This window comes from Tenrec ecaudatus, chromosome 18, assembly GCF_050624435.1.
Source record: "Tenrec ecaudatus isolate mTenEca1 chromosome 18, mTenEca1.hap1, whole genome shotgun sequence".
NCBI lineage: Eukaryota > Metazoa > Chordata > Mammalia > Afrosoricida > Tenrecidae > Tenrec > Tenrec ecaudatus.
The window spans coordinates 26,309,969-26,336,092 of NC_134547.1; positions in this window are offsets into that span (position 1 = coordinate 26,309,969).

Sequence of the window (26,124 nt, forward strand, 5' to 3'; positions counted from 1 at the left end):
ATGGAAGAAAACCAGCTCGTATGAGTCAAAGATGACAATAAACTCAAATATGATGAAAGAAGTAATATCAGACCTAAAATTATGAACACCCAATTTGTGGAAGGCTATGGAGGACAGTGGGAGCCCAAAATCCATCTGCAGAATATCAAGACAAATTAAGCCACTGGCAGATCTCTAGTTACAGGCAAAGGTCTGAAATACTTACTACCAAACAAAAATCATTGTCATCCTGATTATGCTGGATCAAACTTGGGATTTGATCAGTTGACCTTCTAGATCCATCCTGAATTTGTTCTAGGTGTAAGGATCTCTTGCTTACTCCATGATAAAAACTTCTTCCCTGGCCTTTAAAATATTGATGGTGGTGGGTTAGGAAAAAAAAAATGATGGTGGTGCTTTTTATTTGTCTTTATATATTATTGTCTTATCCATATCATTTTATTTTTTGTTATTATTTCTGTTGGATTTACCAGTTGAAGCACAGGAGTGGATAAATATAGTTAACTGATGAAAGGGTTTCTAGGAGATATAGGGGTGGGTGAGCAGGGATTGGGGAGGGTGAGGCTATTTCGGGAGTAAACAATGAAGGTGGGAGGGGGAGTGAGTACTAGGGCTCAAGGTGATTACACAACTCAATTTAAAGATGATTTAACCATGGGAGTGGGGGGTATAGAGAAAATATTCTGAAATTGTGGTAATGATTGTACAATTCTTCTTGATATGACTGAACTATTGAATTGTGTGAATGTGGATTAAAGAGAATTTCAAAACTTAAAGTACAATGCTTTCTGTAATATGAAAATATCTATATACCTACAAGGAAGCCCAATTAGTATGACTATTATTCTAATTTAAGAATAAAGAAATTGAATTCTACCAACTTCAGTCTGAACTGATCACAAATATAATCAAGATGCATTATTGATAATTGGAATGAGAGCTGGAACAAAGAGGGACAATAGTTTGAAACTATGGCTTCAGAGAAACAAAAGTTGCTGATTGCATGATAGAATTTTCTGAGATGGACTTAAATGCAATACCTTTTTCAACAACATAGTGTGTACTTGGATAGACAGCATACAGAATGTGTAGATAGGTCTCATACTGACTACCTCCATGGGAAGAGATGACAGAGAAGCTCAGTAATAGCAGCCAAAAGGCTGACTGTGAAACAGAACATCAATTGCTCACATAAAAGTTCAGGTTGATGTTGAAAATTAAAACATGCCCACAAAAGCCCCAATATGACCTTGCATATATCCCACCTCAATTTTATAGACACATCAAGAACAGCATTAAATATTAACAACACTGATGACAACTGATATGCTGTGGGATGAAATAAATGACAAGGTTATATAATAAGAAAGCAATATGCCAATAAAAAGAAAATAAAGCAGATATCAGAAGAGACCCTAAAACTTGCAGTTGATCATAGATCAACTGTAATAAATTTAAGAAATGAAGTTCACAGAAAATCACAAAGGGCAGATTAATGAGACAAAGTATCAAATATGCAGACTTGAAGTTAGAAAACCAAAAAGGAAGAACACACTCAACATATCTCATGCTGAAGGACTGAAAAAAAAAATCCAAGCCTTGAGTTAAACATTAAGGATTCCTATGGGCAAAATATTGAACAAAGCAGGAAGTACCCAAAGATGATGGGAAGAACACTCACTGTACTGAAAAGTACATTCAGCTATTTTAAGAGGTAACTTCTGATCAAAAACCAATGGTATTGAAGGAAGAAGTCCAAGCCCTATCAAAGGCATTCGCAAAAAATAAAGTTCCTGCAATTGGTCAATGGAAATGTTTCTTCAGCGAAGTAATATACAGGCTCGTCTATGCCTAAGAAATTTGGCACAAGGTTACAAGGCCAACTGAAAATCTGTGCCTACGTCAAAGAAAGGTGACACAACAGACTGCAGAAGTTATCAAACTTCTTATATTAATATCTGTTAAATCAACTTTTGCTGAAAAAAATTCATCAATGGTTACAATCAACAGAGTGCTGCCAGAAATTCAAGTCAGATTCAGGAGAGGATGTGGAACAAAGGATTTATCATTGATTATATGAGATGGATCTTGGCTGAACAAAGATAACAACTGTTGCTACTTGCGTTGTAAAGGTAACAGGGTACATAGATCATAACTATTGATCACATTTGGAAAAATGGGAATTCCTCAACCCTTGATCATCCCTGTACAAACCAAGTGGTATTTGAGGCATTCATTGGAATAGAACAATATGGGGCTGTTTAAAAGCAGCTAATATTCATGTCAGAGCTGCTTTCTTTCGCCATATTTAATCAAAATATATGGTGAAGTAATAATCTAAGAACATATGAAGACAGGCCCAGGATTGGAGAGAGTGTTTATTAACAACTTACAATATACAGATGACACCTCAACTGCTACAGGTGAGGACCTGAAACACTTGCTGATGAAGATCAAGGGTTGCAATCTTCAGTATGGAATACAACTCAATGCAAAGGAAACCAAAACCCTTATAATCAGTAGTCAACATTATGGTAAAGACTAATATTATCTAAAATGTCATTCTGCTTGGATTGACAAGCAATGCCCATGGAAGGAGCAGTCAAGAAAACAAACAGTATTGCACTGGACAAATCTGCTGCACAAGACATTTTAGTGTTGAAGAGCAAGGGAGTCACTTTGAGACTGAGACCTGTCTGACCCAAGAGAGTGTGGCATTTGGGCATTAAGACCAGAGAAGAATGGATACATTTGAATCATGGTATTGATGAAGAACAGTGAGAAGACCAGGGACAGGCAGAACAAGTATTCTAGAACAAATACAGCTAGAATGATCCTTAATGGTAAAGATGACAAGATTTCATTTCACATACTTTGAACATATTGTCTCAAGATGTTGGACATCAGACTTGTTAAAATAGGGTAGTAAAAAAGATTCTCACAATGGACTGATAAAATGGTTACAAGTTCAAACCTAATTGTGAAGAGGCACAGGACGGTAGTATTTTGCTCTTTTGTACACTGGGTTGCTATGAGGAACCAACTAAATAGCACCTAAAAATGATCAGCTTAATGAGCTTTGTCTTCTCTTGATGAATGTTTCTTCTTGATTACATTTCATTGACTTACCTTCAATGCTACCTACTTCTGTAATCTTTTGGATTTTAATTTGCTGTGTTGGTATAATTTCGAATGTTTCATTTATTTTGTTATTGTAGTCGTCCCTGAATTTTCCCAAAGTTTTGTTTGCCTTGCAATATTCTCTATGTAAAATGCCCAATTATTAACTATTAGGAAGTTCCCATGACATTTCTTCCTTAGAAAGGGTTTCTCGATCTTTATTTTGGTGAATTGTTTCTTTGGGTGAAATGAAATTGAATTCTTCAGTGTACTGTAATGGTACTATTTGTACTTAATTGGTGATTATATGTTGTTAGGTGCTAAGCACCTGTCTCCTTATGGGTGTGACACAGAACGGGAATGACTATAATTCTCTGTTCACTGCGGAGTGCAGTTGAGAACAGATTTAGAAGATGTTGGCCACTATCATTAGTCAAAAAGTGGCCCCCACCTGTAGGTAGAACTCCTATGGTAAATGGGTGGGGGGAGGGGGAGGGCTGGGCACCTGGGCTGCCAGCTATTGATATGGGGCAGTTGTCAGCTCATTGTTCTGATCAAACCCTGTTCACAAAACTTCATAATGTTCAACAGCAATGGGTACAAGAAGAAAATCTTCCAATGTTGATTATAGTGATGATTTCACATTAAACACAAATTTCATAATGGATGTGCTGTAATGTCAGTTGAGAATTTACTAGTCTCGTGTCTTCATATTTAGATTTTATTCAGCTTCTTGTAGTCAGCATTCAAATAATCTCTCTATCCTCTCCTCTAAAACTGAGGGTCCCTGGATTTTCATTCGTGTTTTATTTGGTCTTTCACATATTTCTTGTACAGGATCTTGGTAGTGTGTCTGTTTGGGCCAGGTCCGGACCAGGCAGCCCCTTGCACCAGCCTCTCAAGAAGACAGATGACCTGCGGAACTTCAAAGCAGCTGCCTCCAGCATGTCACAAAGCTTACCCCCGGGCAGAACACAGACTCCCCCCCAGCGTGCCAGGAAGCAAGTTTGCTGAGAACAAGATGATTTATGGACAGGTCATCTCCTGCTCCGAAACTTGCAGCCGCAGTACAAAGAACCTCCCTTCCCCTTACCGGCCCATATGCCTTTAAGTTCATATAATATGTATATATCCTGCCACCCTAGCACCATGCGCGACTTCCTTAACCTATTCTTGTTGGGTTGCGGAATCCATCTGGGAGTTCTTTTCCCTCAATAAAATCTTTCTCTTTCACTCATTTTTGTCTGAACCCTGCCTCTGTTCTGTGACTCTGTCTCAATCTCTCGGTGTCTATTTAATCTTGGCAGAAGTCCTTCTTGATTATCTTTTAGTTCTATTTCCACATGACTTTTTGGAAAAGCTTTACTCACTTACTTAACATTTCATCATTTCATAATTTAAAATATAGTAGAGATGACCAAAACTACAGCCCCAACAAACACTTATGGGGTTGCTGAGTTGAAAATCTTAAACAGCACCCAACATGCACAGCAACAACAATCTAAAACTAAGTTTTTATTTAATTAAAGAACACTTCATCATTGTACCTGTTTACAGAATTAGTTTCACATTCAACAATTCTTAATTTGTTTCTTTTGTGACATTAGTTGTAATCCCTTAAACATCCTTTTTGGGTTCCCATTTCACCCTCTTCCTGCCTTCTGAACTTGGCTTGTAGCAACATTTCTTCTCATATGATTGTCAGTATACTTTGTTCTCATGAGTCCTCACAAGTGTTACTATTTTACAGGTCTGTCCAGTATGGCATAAAAATGATCTCTGGGAATAGGTTCATTTTCAGGTTTGACGGATGTTTAAGGGTTATAGTCTTAGGGGGAGAGGGGATTCTCTACCTGTCTTTATCAGACCAGTGAAGCTGGTCTTTTCTCTCCTACTCTGTTCAGGATCTTCGATTTTTACTAGAGTGGTAGCCAGGAACCTTCCAGTTCTCCTCGTCTTAAGGTTAGAGAGGTTGTGGGATACAGAAAGGTTTTCCCCAGGTTGTCACAACCTTATTATGACACATGGTAAATGACTGTACACTTGGAGGTCAGCTGCTTAGAGGGTATCTTGTCACAGGTGTATCCCCAGTGTTTCCCCCTTCCTATTGTGTGTGTATTCCTAGCTCGTCCCCTTCCTGTCACGCATAAACCTATTGTACAGCCCCTTCCTGTTACGCATATGGTTACCTGTCACTAGGGGGCTTGAATGTCCTCAAAATGTATATACAGCATGATTAGAAATATGATACATTTTCTCTCTGTGTGTGGACCTGGCTGTTGAGATCATGGCCGTCCTGAAGGTGAGCAATTGTATACTTTATTTTGTCTGTTGTCTCTTTAATTTTACCCCTCAATTACACAACTGGACCCGTTTGATTGTGGGAGTTGGTACCCCTCAGGAGGTAGGAGTTCATGTGGTCCAATAGTTCTTTAACCTAATTGTTTGGGTCTTTGATTTCAACTCTTTTCCAAATGGAAAGAGACTAACAGTTGGAACTTAACTGGTCACCACGCAAGCTTATAAGACTCCCTGTAACTGCTACTCATCCAAATAAAATGCAAAACATTCGGTTTAAAGACTGTTACACCAATTGACCTAGACAGTCTCCAAACTATGGTCTTTACCCTTCCAGTCCAGTGCCTCAGAACTTGAAGGTGTTTTTGGATATGAGTAAGTTTTCATAACTTTGTACCCTGTATGCTCTATCACATACGTGGACATATTGACATATTTACAGTACAAATAAGTATATCAAAATAATCCCTGCCACACAGGTATACTCCCACAGACCACCGGTTCAACTCATATCTACCTATATATATACATACACTTATAAATTATTATTTGCTTTCACTGTTATTTCAAAATGGTGATTGGTATCTTTAAAAGGCATTTGAATCCAAAAACACAAGTAAATAGATAATGAATGATTGACTACAAGCTAAGCAACTCTAAGAATTGCTGGCAGTTCCCAAAAGCTGAGAAAAACGATATACGGACCTCCCTTATTTCAGAGAGAGAACAAGGTGCTGTCAACACTTGCCTTCAGATTTCTGGCCTCCAGAACCGAGAATAAACTTCCCTTTGTTTTAAGCTACCTTGCTTATGGCATTTAGTTGTTGCTGATGCACAAGTTTATTGATAGTCATGTGCCAGGCTAGCCATTACTGTCTGCCTTCGCAAATCAGATGATAAACAATTGTGGTTACACATTAAATATAGCAAGAGGTCTTACACATCATCGTAACTTGCTTGTGTGAAACATTAATAAATATTCAAGAATCTTGGGCTTCTTGGCTTCACCAGGAATGCTACAGCATCCCTGCCGAATGTAAGACCCATGAGGGTCTGCCTTCTTCTTGTACAGCCAAATGCAACTGTGTTTGGGGGGAAAAGAGGAAAAAGACTCAAAGGTAATTAACAAACCACTAATATAAAATGTTATATATATGGATAGAGATTACTGCAAGGATGAGAATTCTTAGGATTCTAATAAATTCTTAGAAATGAGCACTAAAACTATGTAGTCAAGTAATTCTGGTTTTACATAAAGAATGCCTGTAATTTTAACAATTAAACAGTGGTGTCAGGTAGATGGAAAGATGTACAGATGTCTCCAAGAGCTGGACTCTGTCTAAATGTGAAGCTATGACAGCACATGTTCCAGAATTCCTTGTCTGATTAACTGTTCACACTTCCAACGAGGTAAAAAATGCTGAGGGAAAAAAGGGACACAGAAAAGAAATTATTGGAAAATAACCTCTTGGATTATATTTTACATCAATAAAAAACAAACTAATAGCTTATTTTAAAATTCCAACAGTGATAGATCATAATCAACTCAACAGCAACAAGTAGTTAATAAGGAATTAAGTTAACTTTACTATATTTATTGCTTTATTCAAATTTTGTTAAAGCTATTGGTATTTTAATCAGAATTACTTAAATGAATTGTATAGTTTAAATTAAATTCAATAAGAAACTTGTAAACACAGAAGTGGTTTTTTGCCCAACTTTAATAAACCCTGAATTTTCCAGGAGTGTAACTAGTATATTTTTTTTTAAAAAAGAAGAACTTATGAATTAAGGACATCAGGTATAATGAATAACTATACAGACAACTTACAACAAAGATACAAGAGATCTAGTAAAACTAGGTAATCTTGGAACCTTGAGCTTCAGAAGAAATTATAGAAAAGTGGACTGAAAACTAACTAGAAGATGAAGGGAAACAAAAGTGGTGCAAGAACAGACAGGTGAATTGTCAGCTAGCCTGACGCATTCCATCCAGACAGAAGCCTGGCACATTGGTAGCTGGCACTAAGAAAGGATCCTCACTTGTTTCCCACACCCTCCTGATATCACAATTGCCAGCCCCTACCTTCACCCATACACCAGACAGAGATATCCTTGTAAGTCCATTTCTGCTTGAAGACAAAGCCATGCCCTCATGGTTTAACATCCCCATGCCTAGAGAGGGTTTATCACCCCCATGCCCAGAAATGCTTGAGATTCTCCTCATAGCACTAGCAAAAAATACAATGCTGGATCCCTCGCTGCTCTTGGACACGTGGAAAGTTCCCCCATGATTAGCCATTCTGACCCAGCTGCTTCTCTACCAGAAAGATTCCCCTCAGCTATCACCTAAGCTGTAAAAACACCCTACTGGATCAGGTGCGTGGACCACAGAAAACAGATAGGCCTGCCAAGCTCCATCTGGAATCAATATTCAACCCCCTAGAGGCTGTGACCTATACAAAAAGGTCCTCACCCCAAGTTTTCTCTTTGTTTTTCCTTTTCCTTCACTTCCTTTTATTTATTTTAATCACTTCTGCACTCTGCTTTCTTCTTTATTTCTGCTTCTACTTCTATTCTTTCCATTTTAATTTACTTTTCCAGTTCCCTTCCTTTCCTTTTTTATGTTTTGATTAGCTTCTCTTTTATTTTTCTCTACCTTGGTTTTTGACACACACACACACACACACACACACACACTTCTAGTTATTAAATTCCTTTCACTTGCTCTTGTTTGTCCGCTGTCTCTTGCTGGTTTCTTTTTCAAAAATTATTTCTTCGTTGGCATTTTTTTTTGTCCCTTCCTGTTCTACCTGACAGTGGACAGCAATCTCAGGCCTAGCCACCTCTATGACTGTAGTCATACCTATACAGTGACAGACACTACATACTCCTGTACCACCTGATCATCTTTACGTAAGTGAGACCACCAAACAAACCATTGCTAACTGTGCTATAATAACAACAAACAGTACCACACACATTCTCAAATTATCCTTTACAACAACCAGTAGATAGGTGGAGTGTCTGCAGTCTCAAGATACTAAGATCAATTAAACACAAAAACACTAATACTACAACATCTCAGTGGCAAAGGCAATTTAAGTTTATATGAAGAAACAAGACAGAACAGCTGAAGCACATGACCAATATAGAGCTAGAAGACCTTTTTTCAGGAAGAAAAGGCATTGAAATTACCTGATAAACTATTAAAAATTATACTTTTATACTATGAATGAACCGGGAGAAAGGAAAGATTGCGAAGCTAAAGAAAAACTGAACACACACACACACAGACACACACACACACTTTAGAGTAATTAGGAAAGCACTAAAATAACACATCAATTGAAACTAGAAACTGTACACCACAGCAAAGAGAAATTCAGAAGATTAATACTAAGATGAGAGAAACAGATAACGCATTAGAAGAGCAAAGGACTTTGCGAGTAGAAGGAGGCAGGGGAAGGGAGTGGTAAGCAAACAACGCCAAAGACGGGAATAACTAAGGAATTAAAATCAACAATGAGGAGGACATAGAGATCCTGGTGGTGTTGGGGTAACAGCAATTTAGCTGAGAAGAACTACTAAGGTGGAAGGGTGAGTGTGATGGTGAGGTAGAAGAAAGGTAAAAAGAAACAGGAAAGATCTAGGAAGCAAAGCTATAGATAGAGGTATAAGCATAAGTGTGTACCTATGTAAATACATTAATTCATAAAAATAGAGGTATTGGTCTATGTACATCATATATGGCAAGACATTGATGTAGTAGATGGACTTTAGGTCTCTGCTCAGGGCCTGCCTTCAATACAAGAATACTTTGTTCTAAGAACCTGGCATGTTGTGATGCTCACCCTCCTGGCATGATCGGTGAAGACAAAATGGGTGCACAAGCAAATGTGGTAAAGAAAGCTGATGGATTGCCTGCAACAATGATGCAAAAATAGAGCGATACTGGGGATGGTTCAGGACTGGATGGGGTGTGCTCTCTTGTCTAGAGGGTCACTGTGAGGTGGAGCTGGTTCGACAGCACCCGACCACAACAACAACAGAAAACTAAGACTGGCTCTGACAAGTGTCAGATGCTGCTCACCCAGGCTTGGACATTAACTTTCCATCGCATTAAATGTAATCGCTTGGTGTCAGAGTTGGAGAAGCTGCTATTCATACTCTAGTGATCAAGTGTTATGTGAGAAAATTACTTGTACATTTACTAGTTTGCTATTCATACCTTATTTCAGTTTAGCTTAATAACCCATTCCCTTGTTTTCTTTATCTCTGGGGAAAATAAGTATCACTAATTGGAGCAGGATATGTGAAAGTACTGCAAAAATCAAACACACCATGCTAATATTAAAAAAAAAAAAAGAAAGCTGATGGTACCTCTTCTATCAAAAGATATAGCATCTGGGATCTGAAAGGCTTGAGGTTAAACAAGCAGCTGTCTAGCTGATAAACAAACCCACATGGAAGAAGCACACCAGCCTGTGTGATCATGAGATGGGATCAGGTAACAGGCATCAGAAGACCCAAAACACACACACACACACACACACACCCCACCCCACCCCCAAATCCATCTGTAGATAATGGAACATCTCCTTGCAAAAGGGTCACAAGGGATGAGTCAACTAGGATGCAGTATAACACCAATGAAATATACAATATTCCTCTGGTTCCTTGAGGTTCCTCACCCCCCACTACCATGACTCCAGTCCTGCCTTTCACTGCGGGCTAGACCAGAACATGTACACAGATACAGATAAGAGCTCGAGACACACACTGAATCAAGGAATAACAATGGAAGTAGTGATACCAGGAGGGCAGGAGAAAGGTGACTCCAATGATTGACACATAACCACACCCCCACCCCAGGGGGACGATCAACAGAAACCAAGGGTGACGGGAGAGAGTGGTTGGTTAAGATATGAAAATAATAATTTATAATTTATCAAGGGGTCAAGGTGGGGTGGGGAGGGAGGGGAAAAAGAGGGACTGATATTTTGACCCTGGCCTCTAAACCCCTGATAAGGCCTGACCGTGGCAGCCTGCTCTCTGCTGGCTCCTCTAAGCCCCATGTCCATCACATGGCTGGTTCATTTTCTGTCAGCGCCCACGTAACTGACATATCTCCCCCACTTGCCTGAAAAGACAGCCAGGAGATCACCTCGCTAGGGTTTGGGATCAACGGTGGCCCTCTCTCCTTTGGGGACTGCCTACACCAGCGGAGCTCTTAACACTGGTCTCACTTCATGCCCTGCCTTGCCCTAGGGGCTAACTGACCCTGGGGCACAGCAAGGCCAGTATCATCACAAGGGCATAAGGACTGCACCTCTTGGCCTCCTAGTACAATCCTGCCCCTTGAGAGTCCCTGGGGTCTAATAGTAAGGGCTCAAATAGAAAGTAAATGTTTAGAAAATAATCTTGGCAACATATGTACAAATATGCTTGATACAATTGATGTATTGATTGTTATAAGAGCTCTAAGAGCCCCTTTATTAGTCTAGGTACTTTGGAGAAGTAAATCTACAGCAACTTGTGTATAAGAGAGAGTTGTATGTAAAGGTTAAGTGCGCATCAAGAAAATATCCCAACCCAGTGCTGCCCAAGCCCACAAGTCCAACATTAACCCATTAGTCCAATAACAGTCCACAAAGTCCTGCTCCATCTCACAAAACAGACACAATGATGTCGACTGCAGAGGAAAGCTGAGTCAATGAATATGTAAGCATCTCAGCGCTGGCAGGGGTCTCCACGTGGGTGCTCCAGCACCCAGGGCTGCATCGGGGTACGTTCATGTGGCTTCTCCCTGGGGATGTCTTGCAGGAAGTCTGTCTTGCAAGCTGAAGCAGGGAACTGCGAAAGCAGTTGCACCCTGGTGTGACCACAAAGCAAGAGACCCGAGAACTAGAAAGGTGAGGCTCACTGAGCCATTTATCCCTCTGCCCTTCAATTAACCCCACATGTGTTTATCGGCCAGGTTGGCACAATAAACTAACTGAGTCCCCAGTAGTATGGTCTTTTAATTTTAAAAAAGAGCAAATGGACTAGAATTGAATCAGAGAGAGTTCATCAGTGAGATTAAAGAAAATCTCTCAACCTAATTTGGTAAAGGAATAATTTTTAAAATAGACAAGAAAATCTAGAGAAAATCACAGAATTCTGTGGGACAACATCAAGTACATTATGTGTGATTGGACAAAAAAACAGGAAGAAACAAACAAAACAATCAAAAGAGCAGAGAGAAGGAAACTTCCTTAATATATCATGACATGGTAAAAAATGTACTCATGAAGCTAAACAAACCAAAAGCAGGGCTGACTGAAATAAAATAATCATGACATATCATGATGAAAGTTACAAATGACAGGAATCCTGACAGCAATTGAGGAAAAATAAGTTACTTAAAAAGAGGAACTGAAAACAAAAATTGTCTTAGAAAAAGTGCATCCAGAAGGCTCTGTAGCAGAAAATGACGAGACTTGGTTTAATGTACTTTGGACATGTTGTCCAGGGAGACAGACCTTGGAGACGTGTCCCACGCATGATAAAAGTACCGGGTTTTAGAACCGAGGAAAACCTTCAACAAGATGGATTGACACAGTAGCTGCATCACTGGGCTCAAAGATAAGAACAATAGTGAGGACTGCACAGTATGGGGCAGGGTTTTGCTCTATTGTCCATAGGAACACTGAGTTGGAATAACTCCACAGCACCTTCCAATAACAGCAACAACACCACCATCTATCATACACGAACACACTGAAGCAGGAAAAGTAAACATACATATTGAAAAGAGAAACGAGTCATGCAATTAAAAACTCCCAATACATTCAAAGAAGAGTTGACACCAATTTTATTCAAACCATTGTAGGACATAATAAAAATGGAAAGTCCCCAAATTCATTTTATGAAACTTGTAAAATCATTATACCCAAATCAGACAGAAACATAGCCAGGAAAGAAAATAATACAGCAATATCCCTTATGAACATAAATGTAAAAATATCTCAACAAAACCCTACCTAATAAAGCCAACAATAAATATCTCAGTAAAGTAAATCATCATGACCAACATGAATTCATAACAAGGGTGCAATGATGGTTACATATTAGAAAAACAATCAATGTTATCCACTATATAAACAAAACAACAGGAAAGAACTTTATAACCATATTAGAAAAATTCAAATCCTACAATCCTGAGAAGAAAATGGGACCAACGGTTCCAGGGGATAAGAGAAAGGGAGAGCTAGGGAAGGGGGAGGGGAGCCAACAGACCCACGGACAGGGAACAACAAGAGATCTAAAATTGATGGAGAGGAAGGTGTAGAATGCCTGGTGGGGTTAGATCAAGTGCAATGTAGCTGAAAGAGGAATTACTGAGAGCCAAATGAAGGTCAAACATGATAGTGGGACAGGAGGAAAGTAAAGGGAAATAGAGGAGGAAAGGAGGCAAAAGGCATTTTTTTTTACATTTTATTAGGGGCTCATACAACTCTTATCACAATCCATACAAATACATACATAAATTGTATAAAGCACACCCCTACATTCTTTGCCCTAATCATTTTCAAAGCATTTGCCCTCCACTTAAGCCCTTTGCATCAGGTCCTCTTTTTTTCCCCCTCCCTCCCCGGTCCCCCCTCCCTCATGAGCCTTTGATAATTTATAGATTGTTATTTTGTCATATCTTTCCCTATCCGGAGGCTCCCTTCCTCCCTTTCTCTGCCGTCCATCTCCCAGGGAGGAGGTCACATGTGGATCCTTGTAATCGGTTCCCCCTTTCCAACCCACTCACCCTCACTCTCCTAGTATCACCCCTCAGACCCCTGGTCCTGAAGGTATCATCCACCCTGGATTCCCTGTGTCTCCAGCTCCCATATGCACCAGTGTACATACAACCTCTGCCCTATCGAGTCCTGCAAGGTAGAATTCGGATCATGGTAGTTGGGGGAAGGAAGTATCCAGGATCTGGGGGAAAGCTGTGTTCTTCATCGGTACTACATCGCACCCTGACTGACCCATCTCCTCTCCTAAACCCCTCTATGAGGGGATCTCCAGTGGTTGACAAATGGGCTTTGGGTCTCCACTCTGCACTTCCCCCTTCATTCACTATGGTATATATATATATATATATATATATTTTTTGCATGATGCCTTTGGCACCTCGTGATTGCACAGGCTGGTGTGCTTCTTCCACGTGGGCTTTATTGCTTCTGAGCTAGATGGCCGCTTGTTCACCTTCAAGCCTTTAAGACCCCAGACACTATCTCTTTTGATGGCCGGGTACCATCAGCTTTCTTCGCCACATTTGCTTATGCACCCGTTTGTCATTGGTGATCGTATCATGGAGGTGTGCACCCAATGATATGATTTTTTTGTTCTTTGATACCTGATAACTGATCCCTTCAGGACCACGCGATCACACAGGCTGGTGTGTTCTTCCATGTGGGCTTTGTGCCTTCTGAGTTAGATGGCCGCTTGTTTATCTTCAAGCCTTTAAGACCCCAGACACTATCTCGTTTGATAGCCGGGCACCATCAGCTTTCTTCACTACATTTACTTGTTCACGCACTTTGGCTTCAGCAGTTGTGTAGGGAGCGTGAGCATCGTAGAGTGCCAACTTAATAAAAGAAAGTATTCATGCATTGAGGGAGTGCTTGAGTAGAGGTCCAAGGTCCTTCTGCCACCTTAAAACTAAACCTATAAATACAGAAACATAGATCTATTTCCCCATCCTCATATATATATTTGCATGTACATGTCTTTGTCTAGACCTCTATAAATGCCCTTTGACTCCTAGCTCTTTCCTCCATCTCCCTTGACTTTCCTCCTGCCCTACTACCAAGCTCCATCCCCACCTGGGTTACAGCTATACCTCTTCTTTATGTAACCTTACCCTTGATCATTGCCTACCAGGCCTGCCACTCCCTCCTCACTACCATTTTGGGTCCCATGTTGTTCCCTTGTCCCTGGGTTTGTTAACACCACTTCCTTACCCCCCCACTTCCCCTATCCCAAGCCCCCCCCGGAACTGTCGGTCCATTGTTTTTCCTCCAGATAGTTCATCCAGCCTGTCTTATTTAGACAGACCTGTGGAGACAATAACATGCACGAAAATAAGACAGAGGAAAACAAAGCAACAGTATACAACCAGACAACAAAACAACAACAAATCACTGACAAAGAACAAAACAAAACACATCAAGAAAGAAAACTTGTAGTTAGTTCAAGGATCGTTTGTTGGAGGCAAAAGACATTTATAGAGGTGTAAATATACACACATATATAAAAATATACTTATATAATGATAGGGATATGGGTCTATGTTCATATATTTATGTTTAATATCAAGGTTGCAGATGAATATTGGTTCTCTATTCAAGTCCTCCCGCAACGCAAGAACACTTCCTTCTAATAACCTGGCATTCTGTGATGCTCACCTTCCTGACATGATAGCTAAAGTCAAATGGGTGCATTAGCAAATGTGGTGAAGAAAGCTGATGGTGCCTAGCTATGAAAAGATACAGTGTTTGGGGTCTTAAAGGCTTGAAGTTAAACAAGCGGCCATCTAGCAGGGAAGCAATAAAACCCACATGAAAGAAGCACACAGCCTGTGTGATCACAAGGTGTCAACAGGATCAGGTATCAGATGACCCAAAACAAACCATCATATAGATATGAATTGGGGGGGGGTTTGGAGTGGAGACCCAAGGCCCATTTGTAAACAATTGGACATCTCCTCACAGAAGGGTCAAGTCAGTCAGGGTGAAGTTTAGCACCAACAAAATACACACTACTCTAGCTCTTTAATTGACCTTGGCACCCCACTATCCTGACCCCAGTTCTAGCTTACAAATCTGGCTTGACAGGAACATGTACCCTAGTACATATCAGAGCTCTTGGTACACGGAATCCAGGACAGATAAATCCCTCAGGAACAGTAATGGGAGTAGCAATACCATGAGGGGAAGGGGAAGATGGGAGAGGAAGGGGAGAAAAGGAAAACCAGTCACAATGATCGACATATAAGCCACTCCCCACCTGCAGGGGACAAGCAACAGAGTAAAGGGAGACTGCAGACAGTGTAAAATATGAAAATAATAATAATTTATAATTTAACAAGGAGTCATGAGGGTGAGGGAGGGAGGGAGGGAGGGAAATAAAACAGGAGCTGATACCAAGGCCTCAATTAGAAAATGTTTTGAAAATAATGGTGACAACATATGTACAAATGTGCTTGATACAATTGATATATGGATTGCTATAAGAGGTGTAAGAGCCCCCTAGTAAAATGATATTAAAAAATACATCTACCTCTCCGTCTCTCTGCCACCCCGAGTGTGGTGGTGCTCCGACTTCACCATGTCATCTCATAAGACTTTCAGGATCAAGAGATTCCTGGCCAAGAAACAGAAGCAGAATCTGCCCATTCCCCAATGGATTCGAATGAAAACCGGTAATAAAATCAGGTACAACTCCAAGAGAAGACATTGGAGAAGAACCAAGCTGGGTCTGTAAGGAGCCCCCTGAAGGATGGCACGCATGGCCGCATTTTCCCAGGCTCAAATCATGAATTAAGATTTTTGTCCCCATCTGAGGAATTGAACTTCAATCGGCAAATAATCTGGTTTATTCCTTGTTTTTTTGCTTCCTAATCAAGTTTAACAATAAATAATGTAAGGTTGTTGTTGTGAGAAAAAAATACATCTATACTACTATAATACCTCAAGTAGAAAAAGACAGAAAATGGGGTAAGATGGCCACCATATAACAAGCCCGGGAAGATGTGCTCAGCAACTACCAAAGAGTTTCCACTATGAGAGAGATTCTGCACTTCCTGGTAGCAAGAAATTCAACTTAAAAGCCAAGTTGACCCAAGTTTCTCAAAGTGGAAAGCAGCAAGGCCTGCTGACAGACTCCCCTTTACGGATGAGCAGCAACATGAGTTGCTTCTACAAGCATCGTGATTCTTCGTGGCCCCTGAGAAAAGACAGTCAGCCAGCCAACCCTCTACCTCCCTGGCCTCTAGGGACACAGATAGCTAGCAGATCACTTGGGCAGCTTGGTACACACATGCTCAGTACCCAAGGTACGCTTTGTACCATTTCCCCATCTTCCTCCTCTTTTCCTGCTTTGTTCTACAAGGCATTCCATCCCGTGTGCCAGCGCCGTGATACCGCATACATGTACACACAGACTACTAAAAGAGCAGGAATCCCCACCCACAAGGTAGCTTTATTATATATATTTTTGGATTTTGTACTTTTGTTCTATTTTAATACTCTCTCTCTCTCTCTCTCTTTTTTGATCTCCTACTTCCTCTTCTGGAGTGACTCCACCCTCCTGAGAATCCACATTCCTCCCAGGAAGAGACAGGTCTGTGTATCCCAGCATACCCACTCTAGCATGGGCTTTCCAGGACCTCCTAAGTGCACAGATATGCTCACATTCATTCACATTGCCACAATAGCAGAATCTGGTACCCACAACCATACCCAAGTCTTTTTTTTTTTTTTGATCCTTGTACTTCTATCAATTATCTTTCTATTTTCTTGCTGTTCTCTCATTAAATATCTTTCCATGAAACCTATTAATTGAGATTAACTCTCTGCCCGCAAGTGTCAACTCACAGTGATCCTATAGGACAGGGTAAAACTGTCCGGTGAGTTTCTGAGACTGTAACTGTTTATGGGAATAGAAAGTCTCCTTTTTTTGGCGGAGCAGCTGGTGGTTTTAAAATGTTGACCTTTCGGATTACAACTCAATACATAACCATTATATGACCAGAGCTCCTTATTGTGATTACCCCTCTGAAAATATTTTCCCATTATTTTTGCAAGTCTGTTGGCTTATTCACAGTCACTTATTACTATCATTACTTTATTCTTATCATTACTTTTATTTTATTCTATTTTTCCCAGCCACTATCCCCACTTAGGCACCTTTCCCCTTCTTTTCATTTCACCACTGTATGTTTTCCAGCTCCTATTAGAACTCACCTGTGTCACTAGACAAACTCTACCTCTGTATGACCAGCAGCTCACACACCACAATGCTGAAGAAACAGCAGTCAAGCACAGAAAGCTTCCAAATTCAAGAAAAACAAACATGAACAACCAAGTAGCACTCAAACCAATGGAATAGTCTGAAGATGTGATTGTGAACCACCAGTAACAGAATTCAGAAGAATGATGGTTAGGTCAAGAGATCTGGGGAATGTTCATGAGAAAAACAGAAGAAATTGAGAAATTAAAATCCTTAAACCAAAGGATTCTAGAAGACAAGCAATGAGATAACTGAATTAGGCAACATAGTAAAAGGCTAGAGGAATAAAATGGAAAAGGAAAATAAAATAAATGAGCTTGAAGACAATTACCCTCACGACAGTAGACAACAGAAGCAATCAACAAAAAACCCCGGAAGCATCCAAATAAATCCTGTAGGACACTATCATAAGAACCCATCTAAGAAAAGAAAAAAGAAAAGAAATGCTGGGAAAAGAACACCACCAAAAAAAAATCTACAGAGAATAGTACAAGAAACCATGGAAGAAAATTTCAACACACTATTCAACAAGCTGGGAAGAATGGACAACCAAAGAGAAAACATCAAGACATAAAGAAAAGGAGAGAATCTGAGGGCAGCTAGAGAAAAAGGAAAAGTCATCTACAAAGGAAAGTTGATAAGGATAAATTCAGACTTCTCAGCAAAAGACCTGCAGGCAAGAAGACAATGGAATGACATATATACAATTGTGACGGGTGGAAGGGGGGGTGGGGCGGAAGGAAGCCAGCCAAGAATATTATACTGAACAAAAATATCCCTCAAATACAAGGGAGAAATAAAGGTTATTTCCTGAGGAGGAAAAAATAAAGGAATTTTGAATTCAACAATTCATTTTCTCAGATCACAATGTTATAAAACTGGAAATCTACAACAGAAAGAAAAGGAACAAAAAGACAAACACATGGAGACTGAACAACATACCATTTCAAAATGACTGGACACTAGAGTAAACGAAAACGAGAAATTAAGAAACTCCTTAAAACAAGCAAACCTATAACACATCATACCAAAAACTCGGATACAACAAATGCAGTTATCTGAAGTCAATTTATAGCAATCAATACACACACGAAATATGAGAGAAATCCAAAACCAATACTAATAAAACACTTCCAAGAAGTAGAAAGAGGGAAACCACATAAGTCCTTCAACAATAAAGGGAAAGAACTTATAAAAATTGAAGCAGAAATAAATGAACTGAAAAATGGGGGGGAAATCAACAAGACAAAAAGTTGGTTATGAAAAGATTAACAAAATCGACAAACTGATAGAAAACTTAACAAAGGAAAAGAAAGATGCAAATATCTAGAATTTGAGATGAAAAGGGTGCCATCACAAAAGATCCAAATGAAATAAAAAGATACATGTAGAGCAAAAGAAGAATTAGTGGTCACCAAGAGACTTCCAACCAAGAAAGATTCTAAAGAAGTATGTATGTTGGCTTCACAGGAGAATGCTAGCAAGTATTCAGGGAAGAGCCATAACTAATTCTGTGCAGACTATTCCAAAATATAGAAACTGACAGCAAACTCCCACATGCATTCTATGAAATGAGCATAATCCTCAAAACCTGATCACGATCATTTAGAAAAAATGAAAACAGGAAGTAGATAAGAGTGTCCCTCATCAATATTCTTATTCAACATTGTACTACAATAAACATCTTAGCCAGACAGACAGCAAAAAAATTTTAAAATAAAAGGAATATAATTGGGCAAAAAATAGGTCAAGCTGTCACTATTTGCAGATAGTATGATTTTACATAGTGAGAGCCCCAAGGACTCCACAGAAAGATTGTTGGAAAGTACTAAGGAATCTGTTAAAGTAATGGCATACAAGATTAATAAGCAGAAATCCATTTTAATATGCTATTGAAGAGCTCCAAAATAAAAACATCAAGAAAAAAAATAAAAAAAGAGAAAACAATATCATTTATAATATCCATACAAAAGATGAATACCTGGGAATAAACTTAACCAAAGAAACAAAAGACCTGTACAAAGGAAACTACAGAAAAATCAAAATGTGAATATTACTGAAAGCAATAAATCTATAGATAGAACACAATTCTGATCAAAATCATTTTCTTGGGGGCTCATACAGCTCTTATCACAATCTATGCATCCATCCATTGTGTCTAGCACATTTGTTCATTGTTGCCATCATCATTTTCAAAACAATTTCATTCTACTTGAGCCCTTGGCATGGGCTCCTCATTTTTCCCTCTTCCCTTCTTCACGAACTCTTAATAATTCATAAATTGTTATTAATTTTTCATGTCTTACACTGTCCGAGGTCTGTCTTTACCCTCTTTTCTACTGCCCATGCCCAAGGAGGGGTTACATTGTGATCAGTGCCCCCTCTTGGTACCACTACTCTCACAGCTGTCTACAAATGGGTTTGGGGTCTCCAGTCCACCCTCCCCCTCAATCACATCAATAAGGCTTTTTGTTCTGGGTCTTTGATGCCAGATACCTGATCCCTTCGACACCTCTTTATCACACAAGCTGGTGTGCTTCTTCCATGTGGGCTTTGTTGCTTCTTAGAGAGAGTCACTTGTTCATCTTCAAGCCTGTAAGACCCCAGATGCTATATCTTTGCATTGCTGGACACCATCACCTTTCTTCATTACATTTGCTTATGCACCCATTTGTCTTCAGCAATTCTGGCGGGAAGGTTATCACAGAATGCCAGGTGACTAGAACAAAGTGTTCTTGCGTTGAGGGAGTACTTGAGTAGAGGCCCACTTAATTGGACCTTTTGGACCTACTTTCTATCCAGCTCTTGGTAATCCAGGGTGTGTGCTACAGACTAGTGGACTTAATATTGTTCTTTTGAGGCACACAATATCTTTCATAGGCCACACCAGAAAGAATCCATGTGGAAGCTACATTCACTGGAGTTTGTAAACTGGGCTTTCATTCAAACTCATCAGGAGCCCTTTGATTTAAGACTGAAATTCATCAGTGTGAGAAGATGATGACTGCTATCCCAAGTTATGGAATTGGCAGTTATTGGACTTTGGTTTGACTCTCTGGCCTTCAGGGTGCCTAATGAATGGTGATCCAGGAATACCAAATATTTACTACTTTAATGCTCTTCTTATTTTGTTATGACAGGTACTAGTCAGGTATGCATGTTGCTACCTTTTGGAATGAATTTTGTTGAAAGTTTTGTTCCAACATCAACCCTAATTATTTGTGTAAATAGTGTCCAGCCCAGCCTGTGTGATCACGAGGTGTCAATGGGATCAGGGATCAGGCATCAAAAAACAAAAAGTCCTATCACTGTGATGAGTGGGAGTGCGAAATGGGGACACAAAACCCATCTATAGGCAACTGGACATACCCTTACAGAAGGGCCTTGGGGAGGAGACAAACCAGTCAGGGTATAGTATAGTAAAGATAAAACATACAGCTTTCCTCTAGTTCTTTAATGCTTCCTCCCTCCCACTATCATGATCCCAATTCTACCTTACAAATACGAGTAGACCAGAGGATGTACACTGGTACAGACAGGAACTAGAAACAGAGGCAATCCAGGACAGATGACCCTCTGAGGACTAGTAGTGAGAGTGGCGATACCGGGAGGGTGGAGGGAAGGTAGGGTAGAAAGGGGCAAGGGATTATAAAGATCTACATATAAACTCCTCCATGGGGGACAGACAACAGAAAAGTGGGTGAAGGGAGACGTTGGACAGTGTGAGATATGCCAAAATAATAATAATTTATAAATAATCAAGGGTTCGTGAGGGAGGGTGGGGGAAGGAGGGTGAAAATGAGGAGCTGATACCAAGGGCTCAAGTAGAAAGAAAATGTTTTGAAAATTATATGGCAACAAATGTACAAATGTGCTTGACACAATGTATGTATGGATGAATTGTAATAAGAGCTGTATGAGTCCCCCCAGAAAAGATTTTTTAATAAATTGTTCAGAAACTTGAATTTAATCTATATAAGTCAACAATTCGAGCATGAATTGATGTCTGAAACCAGCGTACACTTCTATATGCTTTTCTCAACCGTGTTTTAAATTCTGTATCATTAGCTAAATGAATAACACTATCGTTACCTTATGTCCCAGGAAGATGGTTTGAAAAGTTTTCGTTATCATAAAATGATAATGTTGTTTCTAAAGTGAACCAGAGACATATATAAACCACAGATATGTGAATGGATTTTGTGCTCCCATTTAAATCTAGCCCCAATCTAAGAACTATGAGTTCTTAGGATGTGGCCCTCTTTAATGCTTAAAGAAGTCACTAAAGATATAGGTGCTATAGAAAAAACAAAACAAAAGAGAATGAAAAAACAACAAACAAAGCCCAAGTAATATACTCATAAAAATTATATCTGTTTGTAATTAATAGATAAAAATTTTACTAGTACATTGCTTACAACACATGGTAGATAAATGGAATCACAGAATGGAATTTTCCCACTTTTTGCAGTCCATTGTATATTCAATATTTGTAAGTCTTAACATTTACAAAAAGTACAAAACAAGGTGATCTATATTAAACATAATGCCTGTGCTATAAATTGTCATCACAAGGTAATTATTTTACTATTGATTCGAACATTTTCTTCATTCAATACTTTTATTGAAGTTCAAAGTATACATTCTTAAGACAATAAATACCTGGCTGTTTTTTCTTAGTATCACAGAGGTACCATCCTCAACTTCAAATTCTCCATAGTCTCTTAGACACCGTACCTGAAAATAAAATCAGATATTTTATCCAAATTACCTTTTAAAATATGCAGTGATCATAACATGAAGTGGGATTATATAAATGCCCGAACAGTAAAAGTACTGTATTTTATGTGTCTGTTTCCTCCTCTGTGTACTTAGGACCCTTACTATTCCCAGATATTTACTGTGGTCCTAAACCTAAAGATCTCAATTTCCTACGTCACTGGGAAGGGAAAAATAAGCTTTGCAAATGTATACATGGATGGTATTACCTATAAGGAAACCAGGGATTTAGATAAAAGGAGACTACATAGTTGGACGTTTTCCTCTCAAACAATGCACTATATTAATCAGAAGGAATAAAAATGAGGGACATAACAGTGGCAAACAAGAAAGAAAAGAGCATTTTACCTCAACTAGATTGACCAGATCCTTCCCATAATCCATCAGGATTAAAGAACATACATCTAAAAACAAACTGTTTTTCTTTTTAACAATTTATTGGGGCTCATACAATTCTTATCACAGTTCATACATATACATACATCAATTGTATAAAGCACATCTGTACAGTCTTTGCCCTAATCATATTTTTCTCTTTTCCTTTTTTACATTTTATTAGGGACTCATACAACTCTTATCACAATCCATACATATACATACATCAATTGTATAAAGCACATCCATACATTCCCTGCCCCAATCATTCTCAAGGCATTTGCTCTCCACTTAAGCCCCTTGCATCAGGTCCTCTTTTTTATTTTTTCCCCCTCCCTCCCCTTTCCCCCCTCCTCGTGTGCACTTGGTAATTTATACATCGTTATTTTGTCATATCTTGCCCTATCCGGAGTCTCCCTTACCCCCCTTCTCTGCTGTCCCTCTCCCAGGGAAGAGGTCACATGTGGATCCTTGTAATCAGTACCCCCTTTCCAACCCACTCACCCTCCACTCTCCCAGCATCGTCCCTCACACCCTTGGTCCTGAAGGTATCATCCACCTTCGATTCCCTGTACCTCCAGCCCTCATATGTACCAGTGTACAGCCTCTGCCCTATCCAGCCCTGCAAGGTAGAATTCGGATCATGGTAGTTGGGGGGAGGAAGCATCCAGGATCTGGAGGAAAGTTGTGTTCTTCATCGGTACTACCTCGCACCCTAATTAACCCATCTCCTCTCCTAAACCCCTCTATGAGGGGATCTCCATTGGCCGACACTTGGGCCTTGGGTCTCCACTCTGCACTTCCCCCTTCATTTAATATGGTATATATATATACATATATACATAGACATATATACATATACACACATGTACACATACATACACACATATCTTTTTTTTTTTTTTGCATGATGCCTTATACCTGGTCCCTTGGCACCTCGTGATCGCACTGGCCGGTGTGCTTCTTCCATGTGGGCTTTTTTGCTTCTGAGCTAGATGGCCGCTTTTTCACCTTCAAGCCTTTAAGACCCCAGACACTATCTCTTTTGATAGCCAGGCACCATCAGCTTTCTTCACCACATTTGCTTATGCACCCATTTGTCTTCAGCGATCCTATCATGGAGGTGTGCAGTCAATGATATGATTTTTTTGTTCTTTGATGCCTGGTAACTGATCCCTTCAGGACCACTCGATCACACAGGCTGGTGTGTTCTTCCATGTGGACTTTGTTGCTTCTGAGCTAGATGGCCGCTTGTTTATCTTCAAGCCTTTAAGACCCCAGTCACTATCTCTTTCGATAGCCGGGCACCATCAGCTTTCTTCACCACATTTACTTGTTCACCCACTTTGGCTCCAGCCGTTGTGTCGGGAGAGTGAGCATCATAGAGTTCCAATTTAATAAAAGGAGATATTCATGCATTGAGGGAGTGAACAAACTGTTTTTCAAAGGAAATCAAGTCTTCCAATCTCTTGTTTCTCAGGAATACTTAAAAATACATTTAAAAGATTCAGTTTCATGCTCTTTCATTTTGCTTACACAGTAACTTAGCAATCAATTAATTTTCATTTAGTATTTTAAAAATAAAACAAAATTTATGGAAGATGGAATGTTAGATTACATTAAGATGCTTGAAATTAAAGTGCCAACATCCAATCATTTTTGACCTATAAAATGTAAGCTTAATATAGTTCAGCTCACACATCACTATTACCTTAAAACTGTGAATCAAAGTTTGTTGCAGAGAGGGCACTATAAGCATTTCCATACTCCTGTCCCTCTATAGCAGTGTTTCCCAAAGTGGGGATACTGCAATGATCCAGGAGGAGTATAAAGCAGATAGCTAATATTTATCCTGGAGTATAGGCTATTGTATAAAAGTTTTTAATTTTACACACACACACACACACACACACACACAAACACACACACACACACACACACACACCATAGTGAATGAAGGGGTAAGTGCAGCGTGGAGACTCAAAGCCCATTTGTCGGCCACTGGAGATCCCCTCATAGAGGGGTTTAGGAGAGGAGATGGGTCAGTCAGGATGCGATGCAGTACCGATGAAGAACACAGCTTTCTCCCAGATCCTGGATGCTTCCTCCCCCAACTACCATGATCCAAATTCTACCTTGCAGGACTGGATAGGGCAGAGGTTGTACACTGGTGCATATGGGAGCTGGAGGCACAGGGAATCCAGGGTGGATGATAACTTCAGGACCAATGGTATGAGGGGCAATGCTGGGAGAGTGGAGGGTGAGTGGGTTGGAAAGGGGGAACTGATTACAAGGATCCACATGTGACCTCCTCTCTGGGAGACGGACGGCAGAGAAGGGTGGGGGGGGGGGTAAGGGAGACTCCGGATAGGGAAAGATATGACAAAATAACAATGTATAAATTACCAAGGGCACATGAGGGAGAGGAGAAAAAAAAGAGGACCTGATGCAAAGGTAAAGTGAAGAGCAAATGCTTTGAGAGTGATTAGGGCAAAGAATGTAGGGATGTGCTTTATACAATTGATGTATGTATATGTGTGGATTGTGATAAGAGTTGTATGAGCCACTAATGAAATGTAAAAAAAGAAAGAAAAAAAAAAAGAACACAGCTTTCCCCCGGATCCTGGATGCTTCCTCCCCCCAACTACCATGATCCTAATTCTACACTGGTGCATATGGGAGCTGAAAGCACAGGGAATCCAGGGTGGATGATAACTTCAGGACCAATGGTATGAGGGGCAATGCTGGGAGAGTGGAGGGTGAGTGGGTTGGAAAGGGGGAACTGATTTGAAGGATCCACATGTGACCTCCTCTCTGGGAGACGGACGGCAGAGAAGGGTGGGGGGGGGAGGTAAGGGAGACTCCGGATAGGGAAAGATATGACAAAATAACAATCTATAAATTATCAAGGGCTCATGAGGGAGGGCGGGCAAGGGAGGGAGGGGGAAAAAAAGAGGACCTAATGCAAAGGGCTTAAGTGGAGAGCAAATGCTTTCAAAATGATTAGGGCAAAGAATGTAGGAATGTGCTTTACACAATTGATGTATGTATATGTGTGGATTGTGATAAGAATTGTATGAGCCCCTAATAAAATGTAAAAAAAATGATTAGGGCAAAGAATGTACAGATGTGCTTTATACAATTGATGTATGTATATATATGGATTGTGATAAGAGTTCTATGAGCCCCTAATAAAACAATTAGGAAAAAAAACAGGCCCAAGGAACAAAAGAAAACTGGGTTAGCAATATATATACATAAATTAAAATATCTATAAAGAGATCTATCACCGCCCTCTAGTTGATTCTAACTCACAATGACCCTATATTGGTTTTCCAAGGCTGTAAATCCTTACAGAAACTAATAGTCTCATCTTTCTCCTGAGCAACAGTTGGTAAATTTGAACCTTAAGAACCTCAGAACCCTGGTGGTACAGCAGTTAATCACTGGGTTGCAATCTGCATGGTCGACAGTTCAAAACTACCAGTACCAGTAGGAGAA